Below are 27,306 nucleotides of genomic sequence, written 5' to 3' on the forward strand. Positions count from 1 at the left end.
TCTTCTGTCTCCTTCGCAGTTTTAATGTAGCATCTCCAACCTGAAATATTAACTGTTCCTCTTCTCACAGATGTGATCTCACCTGCTGAGTGTTACCATCTCTCTCTGATTTTATTTTAGATTTCCAGCATCGGCGGTGTTTTATTTGATTTTCTGTAAAGAATCCAAACATTTTTGTGGCCAGCAGGCATTAATTCATGACCAACTTCTGGGAAAACATATCATACTTTTCACATGTTCTTTCTGATAAAGAGATTATTTTAATTGGAAATAACATTTCTCTTTTTTATCCATAGGAGATATTCTACTTTATCAGACATCCCAGTGTAACTACGGTAATTCTTCACGCAGTCTCACGGTCTTTGAGAATATGTTGGTTGTCCATCACACTTGTGCCAACAAATACATGTGGTCTTATTTACCTTGTGTGTTATTGTTAACTGAAACATTTGCTGTAGAATTTATAATCCACCAGCTCAATAAGTTGCAATCAGGAACATAGTGAAAATGCCTTCAGCAAAGGGGAACGAGAGTTTGAATAATCGTTAATGGTTACTGATAGTAAAGTTAGAATAATTGGAAATCTAAGAAAAAACTGCAAAGACCAATGAGCCAAAATAAAATAGAAAATGTTGGAAATAGTCGGGAGGTCTGACAGGAAATTCCAAACTTTCCTGGTTTGGATTCAGCTTAATTAGTCACACATACATTGAAACACAGTGAAATGCGTCTTCTGCATTAACAACTAATGCAACCTAGGGGTGCACTGGGGCCAGCCCACAAGTGTTGCCACCCATTCAGTGCCAACATAGCATACCCACAATGTTTGGCAGAATAACACAGAGCACAGCAGCAGCGGAACAAGCCCCTTTCCTCCCATCTGCTCACGTACACAAGCAGTCCTCCAATTCCAGGACAGGCCAGGTCTCCAGGTGCTGTCAAAGACCACAATAGTACTATAAGATATAGAAGCATAATCAGGCCATTTGGCCCATCAAGTCTGCTCTGCCATTCCATCATGGCTGATTTATTATTCCTTTCAAACCCATTCTCCTGTCTTTACCCTGTAACCATTGGCTAATCGAGAACCTATCAACCTCCACTTTAATTATACCCAGTGACTTGGCCTCCACAGCCAAGAGTGATGATGAAATCTATGTCTTATGGGACTATGCTCATTCACCATGGATATGAGAATGGTGAGCCTTGGAACTGTTTGTGTCAGATACATTCATGACAAGCAGGTTAGTGGTGTGTGTGTGTGTGTGTGTGTGTGTGTGTGTGTGTGTGTGTGTGTGTGTGTGTGTGTGTGTGTGTGTGTGTGTGTGTGTGTGTGTGTGTGTGTGTGTGTGTGTGTGTGTGTGTGTGTGTGAGAGAGAGAGAGAGAGAGAGAGAGAGGGGGGAGACCACAATCAAGGTGACGACGAACAGGTGGGTGAACAGAGGGTACAGTGGATAGAGAACCTGCTACAAAACACCAGGAACCTGGGCTCGATCCTGGTGCTTTCGGTGTGGAGTGTGCATGCTCGCTCAGAACATTGTTTCGTTCGGTGGTACACATGTACAGTCAGATGACAATAAACTTGAACTCGAGAATTAGAATCAGGATTATTATCACTGACATATGTTGTGAAATGTGTTGTTTTGTGGCAGCAGAGCAGTGGAAGGTTACTATAAATTACAATAAGAAATGAATAAATACACAAATATTGCAGTGCGATAGCATTCATGAACCCGTGTGGTAGTGTTCACGCTCTGTGATCATCTGGGTCACTGCACTGGTTTCCTCTGGGTGCTCTCATTTCCTCCCTCATCCCAAAAGTGTGCTACTTAAACTAGCTTGTAGACGAGTGGGAAAATTTGGAGGGTGGGGGAGTGGCAAATGCAGGGGAGTAAATTGGGTTAGAATTGGATTTGGATTGGTCAATCATTGTCATGTGTACCAGACTTCAGTTTTGCACGCCAGGTCATGTCATATGTAATGAATCGGTAAGTTTATTATTGTCACAGGTACCAGGTGTTGCACACGATTCATACAGATCAAACAATTATACTGGTGCACTGAGGTAGAAAAAGGTAAAACAGTAACAGAATGCAAAATAAGATGTAACCGTTACAGAGAAAGTGCAATGTAGGTAGACAACAATGAGCAAGATCATAATGAGGAAGATTGTGGGATCAAGAGTCCCACCTATCACACTGGAGGACGCTTCAAATCCTATAGGGTGGGGTGGAAGATGACCATGATCCTGGTCAACATTGTGATTACAATAATGTCAAGATCATACAAAGAAAATGGGAGTACCTTGTACTCCCCAGCATTCAGGACATCTTCAAGGAATGATGTCTCAAAAAGGCACCCATCATTAAGGACCCCCATCACCCAGGACATGTCCTCTTCTCATTGTTACCATCAGGAAGGAGGTACAGGAGCCTGAAATCACTCACAGAACAATTCAGGAACAGCTTCTTCCTCTCTACCATCAGACTTCTGAATGGGCCTTTAACCCGTGAACATTACCTCACTACTTGTTTTTCTCTTTTTGCACTACTTACTAATTTAACTTCTTACCGTAATTTACAGTTTTATTATTACGTATTGCAATGTACTGCTGCCACAGAACAACAAATCTGATGATATGTGCCTGTGATTTTAAACCTGTTCTGAGGTTGTTGTCTGATGGGGTGACAGGCAAGTTTCTGTGAATGCAAGCCAGGGTGGTACGATATGGAGAGCAAGCTGTTGCCCGTGTAGCAAGCTCCCCCTGTCCGTGCAGCTGATGAATCCAAAGGAACGACAGAGACCGATAGTTTGACACCAGTGGAGTTACAGAAATTGTCAGTCAGCATTGAACTTGATGTAGGATTACCTTAGAGACTCCAGCTCCATAGTTTTCCTCGAGGTTTACTCTTGAAGCCTTCCCCGTGAGTGGGTATAGCAGCAAGGCAGTGGAGGTTTCAGATCAGAGTTTTCCTTCTTCGAGATGAGCTGCCAACTTCGACTGACGAGCCCTATCTGCACAAAGCGACTGGTTTTAAGGCACCAGTAAGCCATCTTTGCCCCTTCTCCTTTCAGTAGAAACAGCTCTACTGGGCTTAGTAGCTAAACCACACATGAAGACCAGGAGCTGGACTTAGTTGTCAGAGGCTATTTAAGACACACACCACTGGGAGAATTTAATAGGTAGTGGGAGCTTATCCCCACCACCACTGCTGGCTTTAACAACTTCTGTAACTGTAACCTTTTATTCTGCATTCTGTTATTGCTTTTTCTTGTGCTGCCTCAATTCACTGTTGTAATAATTGGTCAGTTTGAATGATATGAAGACACTGTACCTCAGTCATCATCATCACTATGTGCCATGTCATATGACATCATCATTATTTGCCGTGTCGTATGATGTGGGCGATCAGGGTCTCATGACTATGATTGTTCTTGGCAAATTTTTCTACAGGAGAAGTGGTTTGCCATTGCCTTCTTCTGGGCAGTGTCTTTACAAGACGGGTGACCCCAGCCATTATCAATACTCTTCAGAGATTGTCTGCCTGGTGTCCGTGGTCACATAACCAGGACTTGTGATCTGCACCGGCTGCTCATACGACCATCCACCACCTGCTCCCATGGCTTCACGTGACCCTGATCAGGGTGGCTGAATAATGTTACACCTTCCCAAGGGTGAGATTATCTCCTCCCTGCCACACAATACCTCGGTACATGGACCAATAATAAAGCAATTTACCAACGTACTAATTAACATTCATTCAGATAAACCTGCATCCCCAACGCCAGCTTTCTGCAAAAGGCTTGTGATACAATTATACCATTTCAGATGCAAAAGTCGCGGAGAGATATTGGTGCAGGACGTCAGATCGTCACAGCTGCTTTGCCTCTGGACTGGATGAGGCCCACAATGGAACTCTCCTCTACGATGGTTTTCTGTGCACTGCTCCTGCCCCCAAACAGCATCTACAAACCCCTGGAACTTCCAGCTGTCACCCATCCTCAGTTCTGTTGAGGCCCAACATTCATTGAGATACATCATGGAACAGGCCCTTCAGCAAACTCTGATTTAAACCCAGCCTAATCAAGGGCCAATTATCCTACAAATTAGTACGTTTTTTGGAACGTGGGAGGAAACCGGAGCACCCACAGGGAGAACGTACAAAGTCCTTACAGATGGCAGCAGAAACAGGCTCTGTACACCAATGCCCCGAGCTGTAGTAACATCACATCATTATCACATGACCTCAAAAATACAGCGCAATGCTTCGTTTGCGCTAACACCCAACACACCCGAGGTGGTGCTGGGGGGAGCCCACAAGTGTTGCCACACATTCCAGTGTCAAGTTACTTCGTTGTGTGTGATTTCTGCCGTATGCCATATTTGCTATGCATGACAATTCTTACACCTGAGGACAGCCAGATGTCATAATCACCGTGCGTCACAGTTACGTGTACAGCACAGAACAGGTCTTTTCACCCCAATGGACCGCTTTGCCCCACCAACCCCCGATTTAACTGTAGCCACGGGACAGTCTACAATGGCTAATTGACCTACTAACTAGCACGTCTTTGGACTGAGGGAGGATACTGGAGCGGCCGGAGGAAACCCATGCATTCCACGGGGAGGATGTACAGGCTCCTTGTTGGAATTGACGTCTGAACTCCAACGCCCCGAGCGGAAATAGCATCACATTTACCGCTACTCTACTGCGGCACCCTATATTGTTTTCAATCACTCTTTGAAGAATGTCATAGAGTCTGGTGCCAGGAGAATAACCTCTTCCTCAATGTCAACAAGACAAAGGAGATGGTTATCAGCACCACAGTAGCAGAAACTGAGAGAAGCTGGGAATACACATCACACACACCTCTCAAGGTCCCAGACTTGCCTACACTGTCAGGAAAGCTCATCAACGCCTCTACTTTCTGAGGAGGCTGAAGGCAGCTGGACCACACACACCTATATTCATTTCCTTCTACGGATGTGTGGCAGAAAGCATCCTAACATTCCGCACCATTGTTTGATACAGAAATTGCACTGCAGCAGACAGGAAGAATCCACAACAGGAAATCAAAGCAGCCCATCCCATCACCGGCACCAGCCTACCCGCCATCAAGGACATGTATCCAGGGAGGTGCCAGAAATGGGCCACCCACCCTGCTCATGGACTGCTTGTCCCACTCCCATCAGGGAGGAGGCTCCATAGCAACCACACCAGGACCACCAGACTCAAAAACAGCTATTTTCCCCAAGCAGTAAGGCTGATCCACACCTCCACCCACTACTTCCTGTCAGTCACCTTTATGTACAAACACTCCTGTGCCTGCCGTCACTCGATGGACATACAGTTAATCTGTGTTAATAAGCTATCTTTTGTATTTATATTTATTGTTTTTCATTATTGTGTTCTTTATTATGTTTTTTGTTCTGCATCGGATCCAGAGTAACAATTATTTTGTTCTCCTTTATACTCGTGTACTGGAAATGGCATTAACCAATCTTGAATCTAGAACCTAGAGGCAGAGATAGAGGTGTATAAGATGATAAGAGACATAGATTGTGTGGACAGCCAGAGGTTTTTTCCCGGGGTGGAAATGCCTAACACAAGGGGGATCATTTTAAGGTGATTGGAGGAAAGTATAAGGGGGATATCAGAGGTAGGTTTCTTACACAAGTAGTGGTGGGTGCGTGGAAAACTGCCGAGGGTGGTGGTAGAGGGAGATACAATAGGGACATTTAAGAAACTCTTAGACAGCGCATGGGTGGTAGAAAGATGCAGGGCTATGTAGGAGGGAAGGATTAGGCTCATCTTGGAGTAAGTTAAAAGGCTGGCACAACATTGTGGGCCGAAGGGTCAGCACTGTGCGGTACTGTTCTATGTTCTCTGTTACAGAGTCAAATAACACATCAGGCTGTTCAGCTCAACTGGTCTAACCAAGATGCCCATCCAAACTAGTCCAATTATCCAATTTGCCAGCATTAGCCCCATAACCTTCTACACCTTTTCATTCCGTGTACCTGTCCAACTATCTTTTCAAACTTCTTAATGTATCTGACTCAACTACTTCCTTTGCCAGCTGATTTCACATAGATATCTCCCTTTGTCTTCAAAAATAAACCTATTAAACCTTTCCCCTATCATCTTAAACCTAGGGAAAAAACAGAGTATGTTCACCCCATCATGATTTTAATCCACCTCTTAGTCCCCTTTGCTGGGGAATTAAGCCCTACCCTGTCCAACTTCTCCCTGTCACTCAGTCCCTCAAGTTCTGGAAAACTCTTTTGTGTACTCATTCCCGTTTAATACGTTTCCTGCAGCAGTGTGACCAAAACTGAACACAATGCTCCAAGTGTGACCTTGCCAACATCCTGTACAACATGGCGTGGCCACCCAAATAAACAAAATAATAAGCAAATAGTTTGCATTCTTTATAGATAATGGTTTAAGTTAATTCAAGTTTAATAAAACAGATTGCTTTTTGTTAAACTGTCTGTGTGAACTACACTATTTAGTATTTTTCCAATAGGGTCAGATTCCATTTCAGATCCATTCATTCATTACAAGTATGTTGAGCATTTAACATTTCAGTAATATTGAAAATATATTGTTTGACTCAGCATTCTTTGTTGATGCATTGCTGGTTTAATGTAAAAGTACATAAATGGCATACGTCATTACGCCACCACGTTATATATGCGCACCTTCCTTAAAGTAAAAAATAAACAAGGCTAGACTCACATTCTGGGCTCCCCTGTTTTCCTTTCAATGTTTTAATATTTTGGAGTTACAAAATAGGACATTGTACATTAAAACTTAGAGTGAAACACTGTTTGCATTAACAACCAACACTACCTAAGGATGTGCTGGGATCAGCCTACAAGTGGCACCAGTACAATCCAGTGCCAACATAGCATGCTCACTATGTTCAGCAGAACAACACAAACAGCAACAGAACAACAGAAACAAAATAAGCCCTTATCCTCCCCCTCACACACAGAGACAGGACTCCAACCCCGGGACAGGCCTAACCCACTCACACACAGGCCTCCAAAACAAGGTCAGGCCCCTCTCACCCACCCACCCCCTCACACACAGAGACAGGACTCCAACCCCGGGACAGGCCTAACCCACTCACACACAGGCCTCCAACACAAGGTCAGGCCACTCTCACCCACCCACCCCCTCACACACAGAGACAGGACTCCAACCCTGGGACAGGCCTAACCCACTCACACACAGGCCTCCAACACAAGGTCAGGCCCCTCTCACCTACCCACCCCCTCACACACAGAGACAGGTCTCCAACCCCGGGACAGGCCTAACCCACTCACACACAGGCCTCCAACACAAGGTCAGGCCCCTCTCACCTACCCACCCCCTCACACACAGAGACAGGTCTCCAACCCCGGGACAGGCCTAACCCACTCACACACAGGCCTCCAACACAAGGTCAGGCCCCTCTCACCTACCCACCCCCTCACACACAGGGACAGGACTCCAACCCCGGGACAGGCCTAACCCACTCACACACAGGCCTCCAACACAAGGTCAGGCCCCTCCCACACACCCACCCACACACACCCACAGACAGGCCTCCAGCCCCTCACACCCACTCACCTGCTCGTGCACACTGACAGGCCATCAACCCCAGAACAGGCCCCTTCCATGCACCCATTCACTCACACCCACAGACAGGCCTCCAACCCCAGAACATCTCCCCCACTCAAGGGCCTTCAACCCCAGGACAGGTCCCTTCCAACTACTCACCCTCTCTCACACACAGACAGGTCCCTCCCTCCCACTCACCTACTCGCACACACAGAGGCCTCCAACCTCAGGGCAGGCCCCTTCCACCTACACACACAGACAGACAGCTACAGGATAGGCCACATCCGGAGTTGCTGACCCTCCCTGGATTTGGTAATTCTAAGTACATGCGTCGGGTGTTAGAGATTCAATATTAGTTGAGGGTTCACGGCTCTACCAACAGCTGTGGGCCAAGCTCCCACATGGCCAGCATTCAGGATTTGCCTTCAGAACCAAGCTCACAGAGGGAGCATCATGGCCACGTAGTGGTTAGAGAACGTTTTACAGCACTGGCTGTAAGATCGGGGTCCAATTCCCTCCACTGTCTGTCTTCTCCCTATGACCGTGTGGGTTTCCTCCGGATGCTTCGGTTTCCTCCCACATTCCAATGGCGCAGTAAGCTGTGGGCCCGTTATGTTGGTGCTGGAGGTGTAGCTACACTTGTGGGCTACTGCCAGCACAATCCCTGCTGTTTTGATTTGATGCAAACGATGCAGTTCACAGCACGCTTTGATGTACACATGACAGATAGAGATAATTTTTACCCTTCAACGTCCAATAGAGAGGCAGTCAATCATAACAATGACATACAGAGGAAATGTACGATTTTCCATCCAGATAAAATTGCCGGCATTCCATCTCACTCCCTGAGTCATTACTGGCCCTTTGATAGTTTTTATGACCAGACATGAGGAGTAATGAGGACAAAGAGAGACATGTTGGTCCAGGTTGACCAAGTGCCCATCCAAGCTAGTCCTTGGAAAGCAACCCATGTTTGTCCAACCTCTGCTCATAGCTCATAAACCAGGCAGTATTTGGCCCATGACCTTCTCTCCAAGGAATTCCTACCTGGTAGTTAATGGTTAATGGTAAGGGTCCCTAGCACAAGAAAGGTTGGGAACCCCTACTCTATGTCTTTCCAACTGTACCTATCCAACTGTCTTTTAAACATCTTTATTGTAGCTGATTCCGGCAGTTCACTGTAACACCCAACACATCAGATCACTGTAAATCAGCATGTCAGCATAACTATCGTCCCCTGTGGTCCATAGCCTCTCACACCTCAACAAATCCTTGTGTCAATGTTCATGTGGAACGTTGTGAGACACTGCCTCCACCCAGTCTGCTCTCCAGATTCCAACCCCTCCCTCCCCACCCAAACCCAGTAAAAACGTTCTTATCTAATCCTCCTATTTCATGGCTCAAATGCACACTGTCCCGTTTTGGACACGTCTGCCATCTGCTCCCTCCATGCCCCTCTTTACTCATGTGTACCTCTTCAGCCTCCACTGTCCTCTGGTTGTTGAGTCATTAAGAACTGTGAGGAGTCCTGTTTTGTCCCTGAACCCTAGCCATATGGCCACTTTGTACCACCTCCTTGGACCAGCCACGCTCTTCCACCCCACCACATCTGAAGCTTCCTTGCCCCGGATTGCCAGTCCTTTTTGAATCATGTTAGGGTGGCACAGTAGCGTAGTGATTAGCACAATGCTTTACATTCCTGGTGATCTGGGTTCAATTCCCGCTACTGCCTGAGAGGAGTTTGTACATTCTCCCTGTGACAATGGAGTGTATTGAGTATAAATAAGGAAAAATATACACAGGTTTGTTTAACTTGCTGATAATACGGTTTAAGGATGCAATAACTTTTCATGAAAGCACTTCGTTGTTTCTCATTTCCTTCTTGGCGAACACAAAGTGTTTTTAAGAACGTAGAAGAGTACAGCACAATCCAATCCCTTCGCTGTGCTGACATTTTAACCTGCTCTAAGATCAAGCTAACCCTTTCCTCCCACATAGCTCTCCATCTTTCTATCATCCATTTGGTGTCGAGAAAGACGAAAAATATTTAGAATTTGGTTTTAAAAACAAAACTTAAGATAAGGGCAGTGACTTTGGCCCGGATGCTGCCAGTGATTTCAGTCAGCCAAGCTCAACACACCCTTGAAGCTGTGACCCTGAAGATAGTGCGGCCGCTTCGAAAGGGAACAAATGTGTAATACAAAAGGTATGCATCTTGTATCAGCTGATAACAATACAGACTAAATTCATCGGTCCAAATTGAATAAATGAAAGGGCTTTTAGCTCAGCCAGTGCCAACTTCTGCTAATCTGTTGTTGTGTGATCTTAACAGAAACAGCCATGGTATTAACTGGCTGCTGCAAGTGAACTTCCACAAACTAGCTTTTGACTATTCTGTGCCCAGAGACCCATTTGGCTTCTCAGATCTGTACAAGATGAATTGGCAATTTGTGTCGGGGAAGTGGTGGGCTGTTAACTCTACATCTCACTCACTGCTTACGTGTCTTCGTCCAGCTCACCCCTTTTCTCAGTGGTTTCTTCTGAATTCTTAAGCACATTATCAGAATCTTCCGGCTGTCATGCTGTGCCATTGACAGAAACAGAGTGGCGAAGATTTTACATCTTTATTCCTTTATCAGTTGAGGCAACTAGAATCGGACTCGTAAACACAAGAGATTCCACAGATGCTAGAATCAGCATCAGATTTACTATCACTATTTTATGAGGTAAAATATGTTATTTTCATTCCTTGCGTTTTGGTTTACTATTGTCACATTGTGGAAAGGATGTTTCCAATGGAGGGGAGTCTAGGACCAGAGGGCACAGCCTCAGAATAGAGGGACTTCCATTTAGAATGGAGGTGAGGAGGAATTTCTTTAGCCAGAGGGTGGTGAATCTGTGTAATTCATGTCCACAGGCGGCTGTGGAGGCCAAGTCACTGGGTATATTTAAGGCAGAGGTTGATAGATTCTTGATTGAAACATAGAAACATAGAAAACCTACAGCTCAATGCAGGCCTTTTGGCCCACAAGGTTGTGCCGAACATGCCCCTACCCTAGAAATTACTAGGGTCCTCTATTAAATAGTCCTCTATTTATTAAATATTTATTAATATTTATTTAAATATTAAAATAGTCCTCTATTTTTCTAAGCTCCATGTACTTATCTAAAATTCTCCTAAATGACCCTATCGTATCCGCCTCCACCACTGTTGCTGGCAGCCCATTCAACACACTCACCACTCTCTGAGTGAAAAACTTACCCCTGACATCTCCTCTGATAGATAGATAGATAGATAGATAGATAGATAGATAGATAGATAGATAGATAGATAGATAGATACTTTATTCATCCCCATGGGGAAATTCAACTTTTTTTTCCAATGTCCCATACACTTGTTGTAGCAGAACTAATTACATACAATACTTAACTCAGTAAAAAAAAATATGATATGCATCTAAATCACCATCTCAAAAAGCATTAATAATAGCTTTTAAAAAGTTCTTAAGTCCTGGCGGTAGAATTGTAAAGCCTAATGGCATTGGGGAGTATTGACCTCTTCATCCTGTTTGAGGAGCATTGCATCGATAGTAACCTGTCGCTGAAACTGCTTCTCTGTCTCTGGATGGTGCTATGTAGAGGATGTTCAGAGTTATCCATAATTGACCGTAGCCTACTCAGGGCCCTTCGCTCAGCTACCGATGTTAAACTCTCCAGTACTTTGCCCACGACAGAGCCCGCCTTCCTTACCAGCTTATTAAGACGTGAGGCGTCCCTCTTCTTAATGCTTCCTCCCCAACACGCCACCACAAAGAAGAGGGCGCTCTCCACAACTGACCTATAGAACATCTTCAGCATCTCACTACAGACATTGAATGACGCCAACCTTCTTAAGAAGTACAGTCGACTCTGTGCCTTCCTGCAGAAGGCATCTGTGTTGGCAGTCCAGTCTAGCTTCTCGTCTAACTGTACTCCCAGATACTTGTAGGTCTTAACCTGCTCCACACATTCTCCATTAATGATCACTGGCTCCATATGAGGCCTAGATCTCCTAAAGTCCACCACCATCTCCTTGGTCTTGGTGATATTGAGACGCAGGTAGTTTGAGTTGCACCATATCACAAAGTCCTGTATCAGTTTTCTATACTCCTCCTCCTGTCCATTCCTGACACACCCCACTATGGCCTACCTCCCAGCACCTTAATCCTGTGTCCTCTTGTGGCAACCATTTCAGCCTTGGGAAAAAGCCTCTGGCTATCCACACGATCAATACCTCTCATCATCTTGTACTCCTCTATCAGGTCACCTCTCATCCTCCTTCACTCAAGGAGGAAAGGCCGAGTTCACTCAATCTATTCTCATAAGGCATGCTCCCTAATCCATTCTCTGATTGATCAGGGAATGAAGGAATATGGGGAGAAGGCAGGATATTGGGGCTGAGAGTGAAAATCGATCAGCCAGTGACAGAGCAGGCTCGATGGGCCAAATGGCCTAATTTCACTCCTGTATCTTACAGGCTTATTAACCAATATACAGCCAAAAGATTGACTTGCATACTGACCAGATTGTTACATGGTTCATTGAGGTCAACTTCATCATTGCGTGCGTGTCATATAACATGGGCGATCATGGTCCCATGAACATGATTGTTCTTGGCAAACTTTTCTACAGAAGTGGTTTGCCATTGCTGCCTTCTGGGCAGTGCCTTTACAAGACAGGTGAACCCGGCCATTATCAATACTCTTCAGAGATTGTCTGCCTGGCGTCAGTGGTCGCATAACCAGGACTTGTGATATGCACCAGCTGCTCATACGACTATCCACCACCTGCTCCCATGGCTTCACGTGACCCTGATAGGGGGGCTAAGCAGGTGCTACACCTTGCCCAAGGGTGACCTACAGGTGAGCAGAGGAAGGAGCCCCTTACAGCTCCTTTGGTAGAGACGTATCTCCACCTTGCCACACATTGAGGAAGAATCAGGTAAAACAATAACAGATTGCAGAATAAAGTGTTACAGCTACAGAGAAAGCACAGTGCAGGTAGACAATAAGATGCAAGATCATAATGAAGTAGATTGTGAGGTCAATAGTCTAACTTATTGTGCTAGGCAACGATTCAATTGTCTCATAGCAATGGGGAAGAGGTTGTCCTTGAGCCAGGTGGTACATGCTTTAATGTTCTTTAATATTCTGCCTGATGGAAGAGTGAGAAGAGAGAATGTCTGGGATGGGTGGGGTCTTTGATTACATTGGCTGCTTTACTGAGGCAGTGAGAGTGCAGAGAGAGTCCATGGAGGGGAGGCTGGTTTCCGTGATCTGTTGTGCAGTGTCCGTAACTCTCTGCAGTTTCTTGCAGTCACAAGCAGAGCAGTTGCTGTACCAAGCCATTTTATTTATTTACTTACTTACTTAGAGCAGGGGTTCACAAACTTTTCTACACCATGGACCTCTACTGTTAACCGAGGGGTCCCCAGGGTGGGAACCTCTGACTTAGAGATGCTGGGACGGCACAGTGGCGTCTGGTTAGCACAAGATGTATAAATCCCTTGGACCTGATGAGTCAAGGGAAGTAAGTACAGACCAGTGAGTCTAACATCAGTGGTATTGGAGGGACAGGATTAATCTTCATTTGTGAAGACAGATATTGATCAAAGCACGTACCACCAGGCTCAGGGTCAGCTTCTACTCCACTGTTATAAGACTACTGAATGATCCCTTAGTATGATAAGGCAGCATGGTAGCGTAGTGGTGAGTACAACACATTACAGAGCAGTCAGCCTGGATTCAAATCTCGCTGCTGTCTGTAAGGAGCTTATAGGTTACATAGAAACATAGAAAACCTACAGCACAATACAGGCCCTTTGGTCCACAAAGCTGTGCCGAACATGACCCTATCTTAGAAATTACCTAGTGTTACCCATAGCCCTCTATTTTTCTGAGCTCCATGTACCTATCCAGGAGTCTCTTAAAAGACCCTATCGTATCTGCCTCCATCGCATTGGTCTTCATCGATCGTGGGATGAGTTCAGGAGTCGAGAGGTAATGTTGCAGCTATATAGGACCCCACTTGGAGTACTGTGCTCAGTTCTGGAGTGAACTCAGCCTTTTCTCCTTGGAGCGACGGAGGATAAGAGGTGACCTAATAGAGATGTATAAAATTATGAGAGGCATTGATCGTGTGCATAGTCAGAGGCTTTTTTTCCCAGGGCTGGAACGGCTAGTACAAGAGGGCACAGTTTTAAAGTGCTTGGAAGTAGGTACAGAGGAGATGTCAGGGGTAAGTTTTTTTACGCAGAGAGTGGTGAGTGAGTGGAATGGGCTGCCAGTGATGGTAGGTTCTCCTCGTGACTGCGAGGGTTTCCTCCAGGTGCTCCAGTTTCCTCCCACAGTCCAAAGATGTACCCGTAATTAGGTTAATTGATCGTTGTAAATTGTCCTGTGATTAGGCTAGGGTTAAATCGGGGATTGCTGAGCAGCGTGGCTGGAAAGGCCAGCAGGCTATTAGAAATTTGCGATGGTGTGTTGGTTAGGGTGCAACATGCAACAAAGAACAACTACATTCAACAATTATAAAGAATCATATAAAAATAATGTTAGATGTTAAAGTGCGATGTGGAATAATATGAGCATAAATACCAACATGTATTGACAATGGAAACAACATTATAAAAAGCAGTTTAAAGTGTTTACTGAGGGGGTGGAGGAGGGCTAATTAAAATGGTTGATCAGAATAACTGCCTGGCGGAAGAGACTTTAAGATGGCGTGAAGTTTTTTGTTTTGATAACAGGATAGTGCTTTGCAGAAGGGAGGTTTTGGAAAAGGCAGTTTGCTGGGTGGTAGAGTCGACAATGAGTTTTCCTCCCAAATGAGATTTGAGCTGGACACATAGTAGACCTGCCAGTGACCTGTCGGCTCACTATAGATCTTGTATACAGTGAGAGGACGCCGCACCAAACCAGACAGTGATGGCTGATGTGAGGATTCTCTCTGTGATGGCAGTGTGGAATTCCATCAGTATGTTCCGGGGAAGATGGAGGATGGAATTTACCGAATGCCACAACGGAGACATTTCTGTCTGTCAGCAGCTGCCTAAATCTCTGCTGTCTCTGGGTGTGGGGGCTCATGGTTCTCAGACTGTGGCAAGACCCCCAGCAGGGGCAGGAGCACCCAATGGATTTCTGCTCTTAGCCACATGCCAGTTACTTTCCCCGCAGCCACTTCTGCTCTATAATTCAGGAGTGGTTGTGTGCGAGTTAACACATGGGTTGCTATGGAAGCAGTACAGTAATTATTGATGCATCACTCCACTGCACCCCAGCTATCTAGCAAGCAAGCCTCAGACAGCCTGTGGTGAGCACTCAGGAAGACAGCCACCAAGAGGCCACGCTCAAAGCCCCCCTAATGCCATGGTGGGACTGAACCAGTGGTGGGCTCGGCGAGGATGGGATCAACGCCAGCAGAGGGTGGACACACAGTGGGCCACGCAGGAGATAAAGACAAGGTGGCCTCCATCTCCCACCGAGGGACCACAGCTCTCCTTGCACGAGACAGGAAGTCAGCCCTGGGAGATAGATACCCTGTGGGGAGGATTGGTATCGCTTGGTGATCTGTTGGTCATCTGTTGGTTAGTGTTTAGTTATCAGTTGGTCTTTCACTAGTTGGTTATTGGTTGGTCACAAGTTGATAATTAGTTGGCCACTAGTTAGTCATCTGTTTACTAGGTTGTCACTGACTGGCTAGTGGTTGGTCTCCAGTTAGTAATCTGTTGGTCACTGTTTGATCACCAGTTAGGCATCTGGTGGCTACGAGTTGATCATTGGTTTGTAACTGGTTTGTCACCAGTCGATCATCAGTTGCCACTGGTTACTGGGTGATCATCAGTTAGTCATCAGATGGTCACCGATACTGGTGTACGGGGCAGGTTGTGAGAGGCATGGACACCAGCCTGTACTGACGATGATCAGATTGAATACGCAGGGGCAGTCTCACCAGGACAGGGGCAAACTGAGGGAGAGCACCATGGGGCCATGTTGGTGCAGGGATGTGTGTTTGCTGACCGAGGGGTGGGAGATGTGTGGTTGTTGACCGAGGGGTGGGAGACGTGTGGTCGCTGACCGAGAGGCGGGAGACGTGTGGTCGTTGACCGAGGGGCGGGAGACGTGTGGTCGCTGACCTAGGGGTGGGAGATGTCTGGTCATTGACCGAGGGGCGGGAGACGTGTGGTCGCTGACCGAGGGGGCGGGAGACGTGTGGTCGCTGACTGAGGGGCGGGAGACGTGTTGGTGCAGGGACACGGGATCAGTGAACACGTCAGCTGAGGGATATGGGGATAGGACACATGTTGGTGTAGGTAATACCCCACACACTGACCCATGCATACCATTCCTCTCACACCAAGGCACACAGACCCCCATAGACCATCACCACTCCCTACCTTGTGCCCGGCACACTGACCCCTCCAATAGCCCTCCCCACCCTGCAGGAGTCTGGTATAGCTGCCACCAAAGGAAGATTGTGGAGAGAACACTCCTGGTTGACCCTGGGTGTGCGTAGAGGAGAGGAAAGGCGGAGGGTGGTGTGGGGTCTGACCTCCCTACAATAGTCTAATAGTGTCACATGGGCGGCACCACCCCTCCCCAGGAGTGGGTTCTGTACTCGGCACTGATTATCTTCCAGCTCCGTGGATGGGCAAGAAATGAGGGCCTCCTCATCAAGTAGTGAGCTAGCTAGATGAGTGTGTGAGGAGGGAGGAAGGTGGGAGTGATAGAGACGCCAGACCCTCCCTGTAAGCTCTTCTACCCATCTCCTGCTCTACTCCAGGCCTGTCTGTAAATGTGGGCAGGGTTACAGCCAGGCAGCGGCGAGCGTTTCTGGTTCTGCACAGCACAGAATGCAGGTGCACTGGTGCATTGTGATGTCAAAACTGCAGCAGCGTACCAACGCATTTACTGCACGCTTGATATTTTCTATTGGCTGCGCCCTCATAATACTGAAACTCACATAAATGTCCAAATAGAAACACACCCTAAATCTCGGCCACAATGCGAGCCTGCAGGTTCATTTGTTTTGGGTGTCGCACGGCAGGGAATCTCGGGCACCATCAGTGCTGAAGGAGTGTCTGGGCCTGAAACGTCGACTGTTGATTCACTTCCACAGATGCTGCCTGACCTGCTGAGTTCCTCCAGCGTTTTGTGTGTGCTGCACAGAATAAAAAAGCTGAACTGAAAATAAATACTGAGCTATCCACAAATAAGGCATGACAAGGTTCCAAGTCAATTCTATCTAGTAACATTATATTTGTAAGTAAACACACGCAAAATGCTGGAGGAACTCAGCAGGTCAGGCAGCATCTATGGAGATGTATAATGACTCGACGTTTCAGGTCAAGACCCATCATCAAGTTTTATAAAGTGTCCCGATCAAGGGTCTCAGCCCAAAATGACGACTGTTTAACAATTTCCATAGATGCTGCCTGACCTGCTGAGTTCCTCCAGCATTTTGTGTGTGTTGCTCTGGATTTCCAGCATCTGCAGAATTTCTTGTGTTTACATACTCAGCTTAGAATATTAAAGGATTTCTAACATTAAAAAAATTTAAAAAATAATGAGAGTGTGTTTTCTTTAGAAATCTACTGAAATGGTTAAGGAAGCTGGAGACATATAAATACAAATCTCCTCTCATTCAATCCGTGACAGACTTAAAGATTGCAGACAGAATGTTCAGAGATTTAAAAATGAGGAAATGATTGTGATACATTCAGAAAGCTTTGATTACTAGCTGCGTGTTAATGACAGTGCGTTGTAAATACACAAGACACGTGAATAAGACATGCTTCCTGTCCAGACTGCCCACGCTAATTTAACCAGGTAATTTGGCCACCCAGCCAATGACAGGAAATCTGGAACACCTGAGCCAATAGCTCAGCAGATAATAACTGGCTCAGCCAATCAATTCAGGACCTGAGCACACAGCCAGCCTGTCAGCCAGTCACAGGAGAGCTTGTGCAGAGAGCCCAGCCACAGCCAATGGAAGCAGGAGCCGGCTATGGACATGATGACGCAGTGCAGTAAGAGAGTCTATCACAAGTGAGCTGGCTTCATGCCAAGGCTGAGACGCAGAGAGAACAAGGTAAACAACTTTCCAACGCCAGGCTTGGTGACATTTACTCTCGTGGTGTACTGAGAGAGCAGGGCTGCCCGGTCTGTAATAAACCTCCACGCGGGCCAGGACCAGCGCCAGCCTATGTGCTCCTGCGCACCGCTGCGCAGTGTAGCAGCGACGGTCACCACACTCTCATTTTCCAGCAGGTACTGGAGCAGCAGATCTCAACAAGCCCCTCTTTAAAAATAAAGCAATTTTGATTAAAGAGAAATCATACCAGAAAGTTAGAGCCGGGAGAGGTTCCATGGGAAGCTGTATACGATGGGCTGCGTGGGACCGGCGCGTCCGGTGTGCTGTTGCGTCGGGGCCACAGTCGTCCGCAGCTCGATGACTCAGGGCCAGGCAGTAGCTGCCCGACCCCTCCTTCCTTTGCGCAGACTCTGCTTCTCTGCCCGAATCGCCTCGCCTCGAATATTCCAGAAACCATTCATATTAACTCTTTCAGCCTACTCCACTTTTCCTTGCCTCCGACACAAATGAGAGAGACTCACTGGTGTGCTGCCTTACATAATCACTGCAGACACCGACAGTCCTCCTCCTCATTCGGAAACACAGATCCGCTCTCACCGCTGCTTTCTCCCCGGTCTCCGGCGTAAACACTACCCTTTGCTGGGTTTTTCTGTCTATTTGTGTCTCTGCCTATACCCTCCTGATGCAGTGGTGCTGACTCGTGCAGACCTATCGGCTGAGCTCTGTGACGCAGCAAGAATTTCTCTCGGCTGCTCCTTGTGTCAAACTGTGGAACTTCAGTTTTCCCAACTCCTACCAGTTGGCAGCAGACTCCGGTTAGTAGAATGCCAGCACAGTTTCTCTGCGCATCGCTCTTTCTGCCCTTGCGAGATATCCACCCTAAGCAGTTTCCAAAACAATACCGCAATACACCATTAACCCTTCATATGCTGACCTTCCATCTTCAGCAGGAAACGCTGATAATCGCAAACAACTTTTCAGGATACATTTTGGTTCCTTGCCCATTTCAAAAATAGTCTTCATGCGTTAGTATCTGGATGACGAGGAAGGAGAACGTTCAGAACAAATAAACAGTTTCACAAATAAAGAATCCCACCTCACGTCCAGAGTTTGTAGAGAGGCTCTCCTGTGTGATGTGACCACTCACCCACATTCTCTCTTAAAACTGTTTATCTGCAACATGAACTACCTCGGTCTAGGTTAGGACTTTATTCCCTGGGGCAAAGGAGACTGAGGGGGGGACTTGATAGAGGAATACAAAATTATGAGGGTTATAGAGAGGGTAAATGCAAGCTGGCTTTTCCCAGGGAAGTTGGGCAAGACTAGAACTACAGCTCATAGGTTAAGGGTGAAAGGTGAAATATTTAAGGGGAACCTGGGTGGGGGGGGGGGGAACAGCTTCACTCAGAGGGTGGTAGGAGTGTGAAACGAGCTGCCAGAGGAAATGGTGGATGTGGGTTCAATTTCAATATTTAAGAGAAGTTTGGATAAGTACATGGATGGGAGGGCCATGGAGGGCTACGGTCCATATATGGGTCGATGCGACTAGGCAGAATAACAGTTCAGCACACTAGATGGGCTGTAGTGTCTATGACTCAACTTACTCTTGGTAAGCATTAACAGCCCTGTTGATCCAAAATCAGAATAACTGCATTAATTGAAACACACAAATTTCTTACTGATGTCTCTGGAGATTGAACATGTCGAGAATGCTGTGTGCACTTTCTCCTTTAACGTAACTTCCTACGCTTGACAGAGTGGACTACACAATGGATGATCTCACAAGGTGAAATACCTCCTCCTTCAATGTCACTCAGGACCCCAAACAGTCCACCCAGGTGAGCCAACACTTCACCTGCGAGTCTGTCAGGTTCGCCAACTGTATCCAGTGGTCCAGTTGTGGCCTCCTCTGCATCGGTGAGATCCGACATAGATTAGGGAACAGCTTCACCGAGCAGCTTTGCAACATCTCCTGTAAATGGTGTTGGATTCTGATGCTTCTAATCCAAGATTCTTTCGGAAGTCAGGAAAGAGGCACACAACTTGTCACCTCATGACCGTTTTATTTAGCGTTGATAGAACAAAGGAAAAGTGAAATAAACAGTAATAAAGGTCTGCTAAGCAAAGAAAAAGACAAAGGAACTAAGATAGTGCCCAGCATGGAGCAGCTATTCTTATACCCATAGATAAGATAAAGTCCATTCAAATTTGCAGATAAGTGTTAACCAATGAGAAAACAGTTAGTCAATCAATGCCCTACTGAGAGAAGCTTCCAGAATTATACTGGTATAACCAATATAACCAGTAAGGGGCATATTATATATGCCCCTTATTATTATGCGTATAAGAATTACTTAAATACGAGCGGATAATTAATTGTTAAAATGCAAAGAAAATATCAATTAAAGAGTCTAATCTAAGAATTAAACATTCAGATCGAACAGGTATGATTTCCCAGTGACCATCCACTTCAATTCAACTTCCCATTCCCATTCAAAGTCATTTTATTTATTTAGAGATACAGGGCAGAACAGGCCCTCGAGCTGAGTGCAGCAAGCCACCTATTTAACCCTCGCCTAATCACAAGACAATTTGCAATGACCAACTGACCTACAAGCTGTATCTTTGGGCTGAGGGCAGAAGCCAGAGCAGCCGGAGGAAAGCCATGGGGAGAATGTACAAACTCCTTACCAACGAGCTGGAATTCAACGTTGAGCTCCAGTGCTCCAAGCTGCAATAGTGCCACATAACATGTTTTCCATGGCCTCTTCCATTGGCATGATGAGGCTACACTCGAACTGGAGAAGCAACACCTCATATTCCATCTGGGTAGCCTCCGTCCTGATGGCACGAATACCAATTTATCTAACTTATGGTAATTTCTCCACCGTCCTCCTTCTCCCCTTTTCCATTCCCCATTCCTGTTCTCCTCTCACCTCTTCTCTTCTCTGCAACATTCCCCTCTAGTGCCCCTCCTCTTTCCCTTTCTTCCATTGTCCACTGCCTTCTTCTCCAGCACTTCATGCGTGTTGCTCATATTGCAGGAATTTCTCATTTACAGAGTAACACACACACAAAATTCTGGAGGAACTCAGCAGGTCAGACAGCATCTATGGAAAGGAATACACAGTCGACATTTCAGCCTGAGACCCTTCATTTCCCCCTTGTAAGGAAGGGGGGAAGAAGCCAGAAACTAGCAACTTCTCATTTGCAGTGCGCAGTAGATACAGCAGCCCCATTTCTTTGATAGGAGGGCCAACAGTGAGTTCCACATCTCTTGGTTAAACTTTCACCCACACCTGCAGCACCTGTGAATTATTCCACCAGAAAGAATGAACACTGGGTGGAATTTAGTGCAAACTACAGAACGGACTGGGACAGAGTTTATCACGATTTGGTTGCTCAAAGGAGTTCTCAACCATGGCAGATCTGTTGAGATTGTTAAATAGTCTGTCCGAGGTTTCTGCAGGTGATTCCAACCATACCTGAAAATACAGACATTATAACTTCATTCTTTCAAAACACCTTAAACAAGTCCATCTAATGGGACATTTCTGCTCATGGGAGCCTCCACAACAGGGTGTGATGGGGCTCCAATGCACAGGATCACAGATGGTTGCTCAGTGCTCTGGACCTTCCTGCCATCAAGAACATCTTCAGAAGGGTGCCTCAAGAGTGCGTCATCCCTCACTACGGACCCTCGCCATCTGGGACATGCCCTCCTCTCAGTGCTACCATCAATGAGGAGGTACAGGAGCCTGAAAACACACACTCAATGATTCAGAAACGCACACAAAATGCTGGAGGAACTCAGCAGGCCAGGCAGCATCTACGGAAAAGAGTAGTCGACATTTCGGGCCGAGACCCTTCAGCAGGACTGGAGAAAAGACACCAGGAGTAGAGTTAAAAGGTGGTGAAGAGAGAGAGAAATGCCAGGTGGTAGGTGGAACCGGGAGGGGGAGGGGTGAAGTCAAGAGCTGGAAAGTTGATTGGTGAAAGAGATACAGACCTGGTGAAGGGGGAGACTGATAGGCGAGGGCAGAAAAGGCCATGGAAGAAAGAAGGGGTACCAGAGGGAGGCGATGGGCAGGCAAGAAGATGTGAGAGAGGGAAAAGGGGATGGAGACTGGTGAATGAGGGGCGGGGGCCATTACTGGAAGTTTGAGAAATTGATGTCCATGCCATCAGGTTGGAGGTTACCCAGATGGAATAAAAGGTGTTGCTCCTCCAACCTGACTGTGGCCTCATTGTGTCCTCTGCTGTTGCATTGCAAAAAAGTAGAGAGGTAGTGTTCATGGGTTCAATATCCATTCCAGAAATGGGTGCTGGATGCCATCTTTCTGAGGCATCATTCCTTGAAGACGTCCCAGATGCTGCGGAGGCCAATGCCCATGATGGAGATGACTGAGTTCACAGCTTTCTGCAGCTTATTTTGATCCTGTGGACTGTCCCCCCCCCCCCCACCCCCATAAAGGAGTGATGCAGTCAGTATGGGAGGCATTGCACAGGATTAAAACTGTAACTTACAGTAATTTCTGTATTACAGGAAAACTACGAACTTCGCAATGTGTCAGAGATGATAAAGCTGATTCTGATAGCACTGGTGATCGTGAACTGCACAAAGTTCCAGTATCTCCGGTCTAGCCCACCTGTCCTATCATGTACAGTATCAGAGTTTCAACCTCACGTACCTCCTCTGCAGGGCCAGGCATTCCACCTGTTATCCACCTTTAAACACAGATTTCATCTGAGTGTGATACAGAAGTACTTGAATACAGAGCCACTCTCCCATTTTAATTGAGCAACAGCATCAACATAAGGTCACAGTTTGACACAGGTCCCAGTCCTCCTTGTTCCCTTGCTCAGCTTTTAACAGTAAATGCACTGAGCCCAGTCATCACAGGCAAAGCTCTCCCCACTATCGAGCACTGCCACCAGAAAGCAGCATCCATCATCAGGGACTCTCGCCATCCAGGCCAGGTTCTTCCTGCTGCAGTCTTTGGGCAGGACGTGCAGGAGCTTCAGGTCCCACTCCACCTGGTTCAGGAAGAGTTATTACCTTACAACCATCAGGCTTCAGAACCATTGTGGGTAACTTTACTCACCTTAAGTCTGAACTGATTCCACAACCTATGGACTCACTTCCAAGGACTCTATAACTCGTGTTCTCAGTATGATTTATTTATGAACTCCACCATGGACGGTCCCAAGCCCGGCTGTGATAGGAGGGAGGGGTGGGCATGGGGCTAGCAACCCCATCCCGTAAAAACTTAATGTTACAGAAACACCGGTTGTCATCCCTGGGAGAGGAAGGATCTTCAAAGACTGGTTACACCTGGGGATTATTTGAAAAACTGGCTCAGGACTGGTGAGCTGCTACTGGTGAAGGGCTAAAGTAAATACGTACTTATTGTTAGTATTTTGTATTTATACAGTCTGTCTTTCTTTGCACGTTGGTTGTTCGTCACTCTTAGATTGTGTGCAGATTTTCATTGATTTTGTCATATTTCTTTATTCTACTGTGAATCATACAGTGATTTACAGCGACAGTATAGTGAGATAATGTACTTTGATAATAAAGTTACTTGAAATTAGTGCTTGCCTAAAGAGAGAAACAGGCATTCACTGGAATAGTGCAGTTGTGGTGCATTTTGGACGGAAATTTTATGGCCTCGTGTTCGTTTGTTATACGCCGTGCTGTATGGCATGGGTGATCACGGTCTTTCCATGACCATGATTGTTCTTGGCAAATATTTCTACAGAAGTGGTTTGCCATTGCCTTCTTCTGGGCAGTGTCTTTACAAGATGGGTGACCCCAGCCATTATCAATACTCTTCAGAGATTGTCTGCCTGATGTCAGTGGTCACATAACCAAGACTTGTGATATGCACCGGCTGCTCATACGACCACCCACCTCCTGCTCCCATGACTTCACGTGACCCTGATTGGGGGCTGGGCAGGTGCTACACCTTGCCCAAGGGTGACCTGGAGGCTGGTGGAGAGATGGCGTGCTTTACACTTCCTTTGGTAGAGATGTATCTCCACACCACCACACATTTACAGCCTTTGAAAAGTTTAAAGTAGGTAAGGCTATATGATTGCATGGAAGAAACTCACTCAACATAGAGCAAGAAGCTAAGGTCAGAAAACAGGCATTGAAGTTCATTATGAAACCTTAGGCGAGCAAATCTAATGTAAACGGGCAAAATAGTGGTGTGAACATGATTGGTCGAGGGGCCAAAACTGCAACAGAAAAGCTACATCTGGCCGTTCAGCTCCAACTTCACTTTCACTCATGGCCTTAAACAGTCCTTCCGGGTGTGGCAACACTTCACCGGCAACTCTGTTGTGGCCGTCTATTGTATCTGGTGTTTCCAATACATTGGTGAGATCCTACATATATTTGGCGGATTGCTTCTTTGAACATCGCTGCTCCATCCACCAAAAGCAGAATTTTCCAGTGGTAAACCATTTTAATTCCCATCCCTATTCCTGTTCCGACATGTCGATACACAGCCTCCTCTTCAGCCATGATGAAGCCATTCTCAGGTTGGAGGAGGAACACCTCATACTTCGTCTGCGTAGCGTCCAACCTGATGGCATGAACATCAATTTCTCCAATGTCCAGTTACTTTCATTTTCTTTTACCTTCCCCTTCTCTCTTCTCCACTCTGGCCTCTTCCCCTCACGTGTATATTACCTCCCCGTTGTCCCTCCTCCTTCCCTTCCTCCTATAGTCCACTCTAATCTCCTATCAGATTCCTTCTTCTCTAACCCCTTACCTTTCCCACCCACCTGGCTTAACTTATCATCTTCCAGCTAGTCTCCTTGCCTCACCTCATCTTTTTATTCCATTGCCTTCCCCCTGCCTTTCCAGTCCCGATGAAGGGTCTTGGTCCAAAATGTGATGGACCACACATTACAGTGGTCCACAGTGCTGGGTGGGTGTAGGGGAATGAATGATGGGGTGGTGGGTGTAGGGGAATGAATGATGGGGTGGTGGGTGTAGGGGGTGAATGTTGGGGTGGTGGGTGTAGGGGAATGAATGATGGGGTGGTGGGTGTGTGTAGGGGGTGAATGATGGGGTGGTGGGTGTAGGGGGTGAACGATGAGGTGGTGGGTGGGAGTAGGGGGTGAATGATGGGGTGGTGGGTGTAGGAAGTGAATGATGGGGTGGTGGGTGTGTGTAGGGAGTGAACGATGGGGTGGTGGGTGTGTGTAGGGAGTGAACAATGGGGTGGTGGGTGGGAGTAGGGGGTGAATGATGGGGTGGTGAGTGTGTGTAGGGAGTGAACGATGGGGTGGTGGGAGTAGGGGGTGAATGACGGGGTGGTGGGTGTAGGAGGTGAATGATGGGGTGGTGGGTGGGAGTAGGGGGTGAATGATGGGATGGTGGGTGTAGGAAGTGAATGATGGGGTGGTGAGTGTGTGTAGGGGGTGAATGATGGGGTGGTGAGTGTGTGTAGGGAGTGAATGATGGAGTGGTGGGTGTAGGGGGTGAACGATGAGGTGGTGGGTGGGAGTAGGGGGTGAATGATGGGATGGTGGGTGTAGGGGTGAACGATGGGGTGGTGGGTGTAGGAAGTGAATGATGGGGTGGTGAGTGTGTGTAGGGGGTGAATGATGGGGTGGTGGGTGTAGGGGGTGAACGATGAGGTGGTGGGTGGGAGTAGGGGGTGAATGATGGGGTGGTGGGTGTAGGAAGTGAATGATGGGGTGGTGGGTGTGTGTAGGGAGTGAACAATGGGGTGGTGGGTGTAGGGGGTGAATGATGGGGTGGTGGGTGTAGGAAGTGAATGATGGGGTGGTGGGTGTGTGTAGGGGGTGAATGATGGGGTGGTGGGTGTAGGAAGTGAACGATGGGGTGGTGAGTGTGTGTAGGGGGTGAATGATGGGGTGGTGGGTGTGTGTAGGGAGTGAACGATGGGGTGGTGGGTGTAGGGGGTGAATGATGGGGTGGTGGGTGTAGGGGGTGAATGATGGGGTGGTGGGTGGGAGTAGGGGGTGAATGATGGGGTGGTGGGTGTAGGAAGTGAATGATGGGGTGGTGGGTGTAGGGGGTGAATGATGGGGTGGTGGGTGTAGGGGGTGAACGATGGGGTGGTGGGTGTAGGGGGTGAATGATGGGGTGGTGGGTGTAGGAAGTGAATGATGGGGTGGTGAGTGTGTGTAGGGAGTGAACGATGGGGTGGTGGGTGTGTGTAGGGAGTGAACGATGGGGTGGTGGGTGTAGGGGGTGAATGATGGGGTGGTGGGTGTGTGTAGTGAGTGAACGATGGGGTGGTGGGTGTAGGAGGTGAATGATGGGGTGGTGGGTGTAGGGGGTGAATGATGGGGTGGTGGGTGTGTGTAGTGAGTGAACGATGGGGTGGTGGGTGTAGGGGGTGAACGATGGGGTGGTGGGTGTAGGAGGTGAATGATGGGGTGGTGGGTGTAGGGGGTGAATGATGGGGTGGTGGGTGTGTGTAGTGAGTGAACGATGGGGTGGTGGGTGTAGGGGGTGAATGATGGGGTGGTGGGTGTCAGGGTGAATGATGGGGTGGTGAGTGTAGGGAGTGAATGATGGGGTGGTGGGTGTAGGGAGTGAACAATGGGGTGGTGGGTGTAGGAGGTGAATGATGGGGTGGTGGGTGTAGGGGGTAAATGATGGGGTGGTGGGTGTAGGGTGAACAATGGGGTGGTGGGTGCACATACTCAGCAATTCAGGAACAGCTTCTTCCCCTCTGCCATCCGATTCCTAAATGGACATTGAAGCTTTGGACACTATCTCACTTTTTTTTTAATATACAGTATTTCTGTTTCTGTATCAACCCCAGTTTTAAATATACCCAATGATGACCTCCACAGCCGAATATGGCAATAATTTCCACAGATTCATCACCCCCGGCTAAAGAAATTCCTCCTCATCTCTGTGCTAAAGGGACATCTTTGTATTCTGTGGCCGAGCCTCTGAGACTCCCTCACTCTCGGAAAAATCATCCCCACATCCACTCTCTCCATGTCTTTCAATATTTGGCAGGTGTCAATGAGATTCCCCCTCATTCTTCGTCATCAAATGCTCCTCATACATTAACCTTTTTCATTCCCAGGATCATTCTCGTGAATGTCCTCTGGACCCTCTCCAATTCCAGCACACCCTTTTTCTGAAAGGGGCTCAAGACTGCTCACAGTGGTCAAGGTGCAATCTGACCAATGCATTTTAGACCTCGTGATGGAGAGTTCCATCGTGCTCATAACTTGTGCCTAGTAGACGATAGAAAGATCTGAGTGTTGAGAGACGAGTCACTCACCATTGGACAGCTCTTGCGCCCATGCTCTAGTTTGGTTTCCGGTTCATGCTGATGCTCCCAGGACGTTGATGGCGGAGGTCTTGTCCAGACTGCACACTTTGAGAAGTCCCCTTGTATGAAAAGTGTGCAGGAAAGTGAGCATCACAGAATCATGAGGCGTTTTCTGTAGTAAGATAGATAGAAACTTCATTGATCCCAAAGGAAAGTGCAGTGTCACAGCGGCATTACAGAGCCATCAAACGTTTCTCGTATGATAACCCTTCATTCCCGG

At 47.1% G+C, this 27,306-nt stretch overlaps 2 long non-coding RNA genes across 2 annotated transcripts in view; both read right to left on the reverse strand.

Annotated features, from left to right (window-relative positions):
* The window catches only part of LOC140717391 (uncharacterized), a 33,703-nt gene extending 15,250 nt beyond the window's left edge, over positions 1-18,453 (reverse strand). The window contains exon 1 of the long non-coding RNA XR_012096530.1: positions 17,993-18,453. This is a non-coding gene — a long non-coding RNA (uncharacterized lncRNA). The remainder of the gene's footprint in view (positions 1-17,992) is intronic.
* A 5,681-nt stretch (positions 18,454-24,134) lies between these two features.
* LOC140717053 (uncharacterized) overlaps positions 24,135-27,306 on the reverse strand; it is a 62,890-nt gene continuing 59,718 nt past the window's right edge. Inside the window, exons 2-3 of the long non-coding RNA XR_012096431.1 lie at positions 27,036-27,198; positions 24,135-24,338 (exon numbers count right to left, since the gene is read on the reverse strand). This is a non-coding gene — a long non-coding RNA (uncharacterized lncRNA). The remainder of the gene's footprint in view (positions 24,339-27,035; positions 27,199-27,306) is intronic.

Source organism: Hemitrygon akajei, chromosome 27 (assembly GCF_048418815.1).
Source record: "Hemitrygon akajei chromosome 27, sHemAka1.3, whole genome shotgun sequence".
Classification (NCBI taxonomy): Eukaryota; Metazoa; Chordata; class Chondrichthyes; order Myliobatiformes; family Dasyatidae; genus Hemitrygon; species Hemitrygon akajei.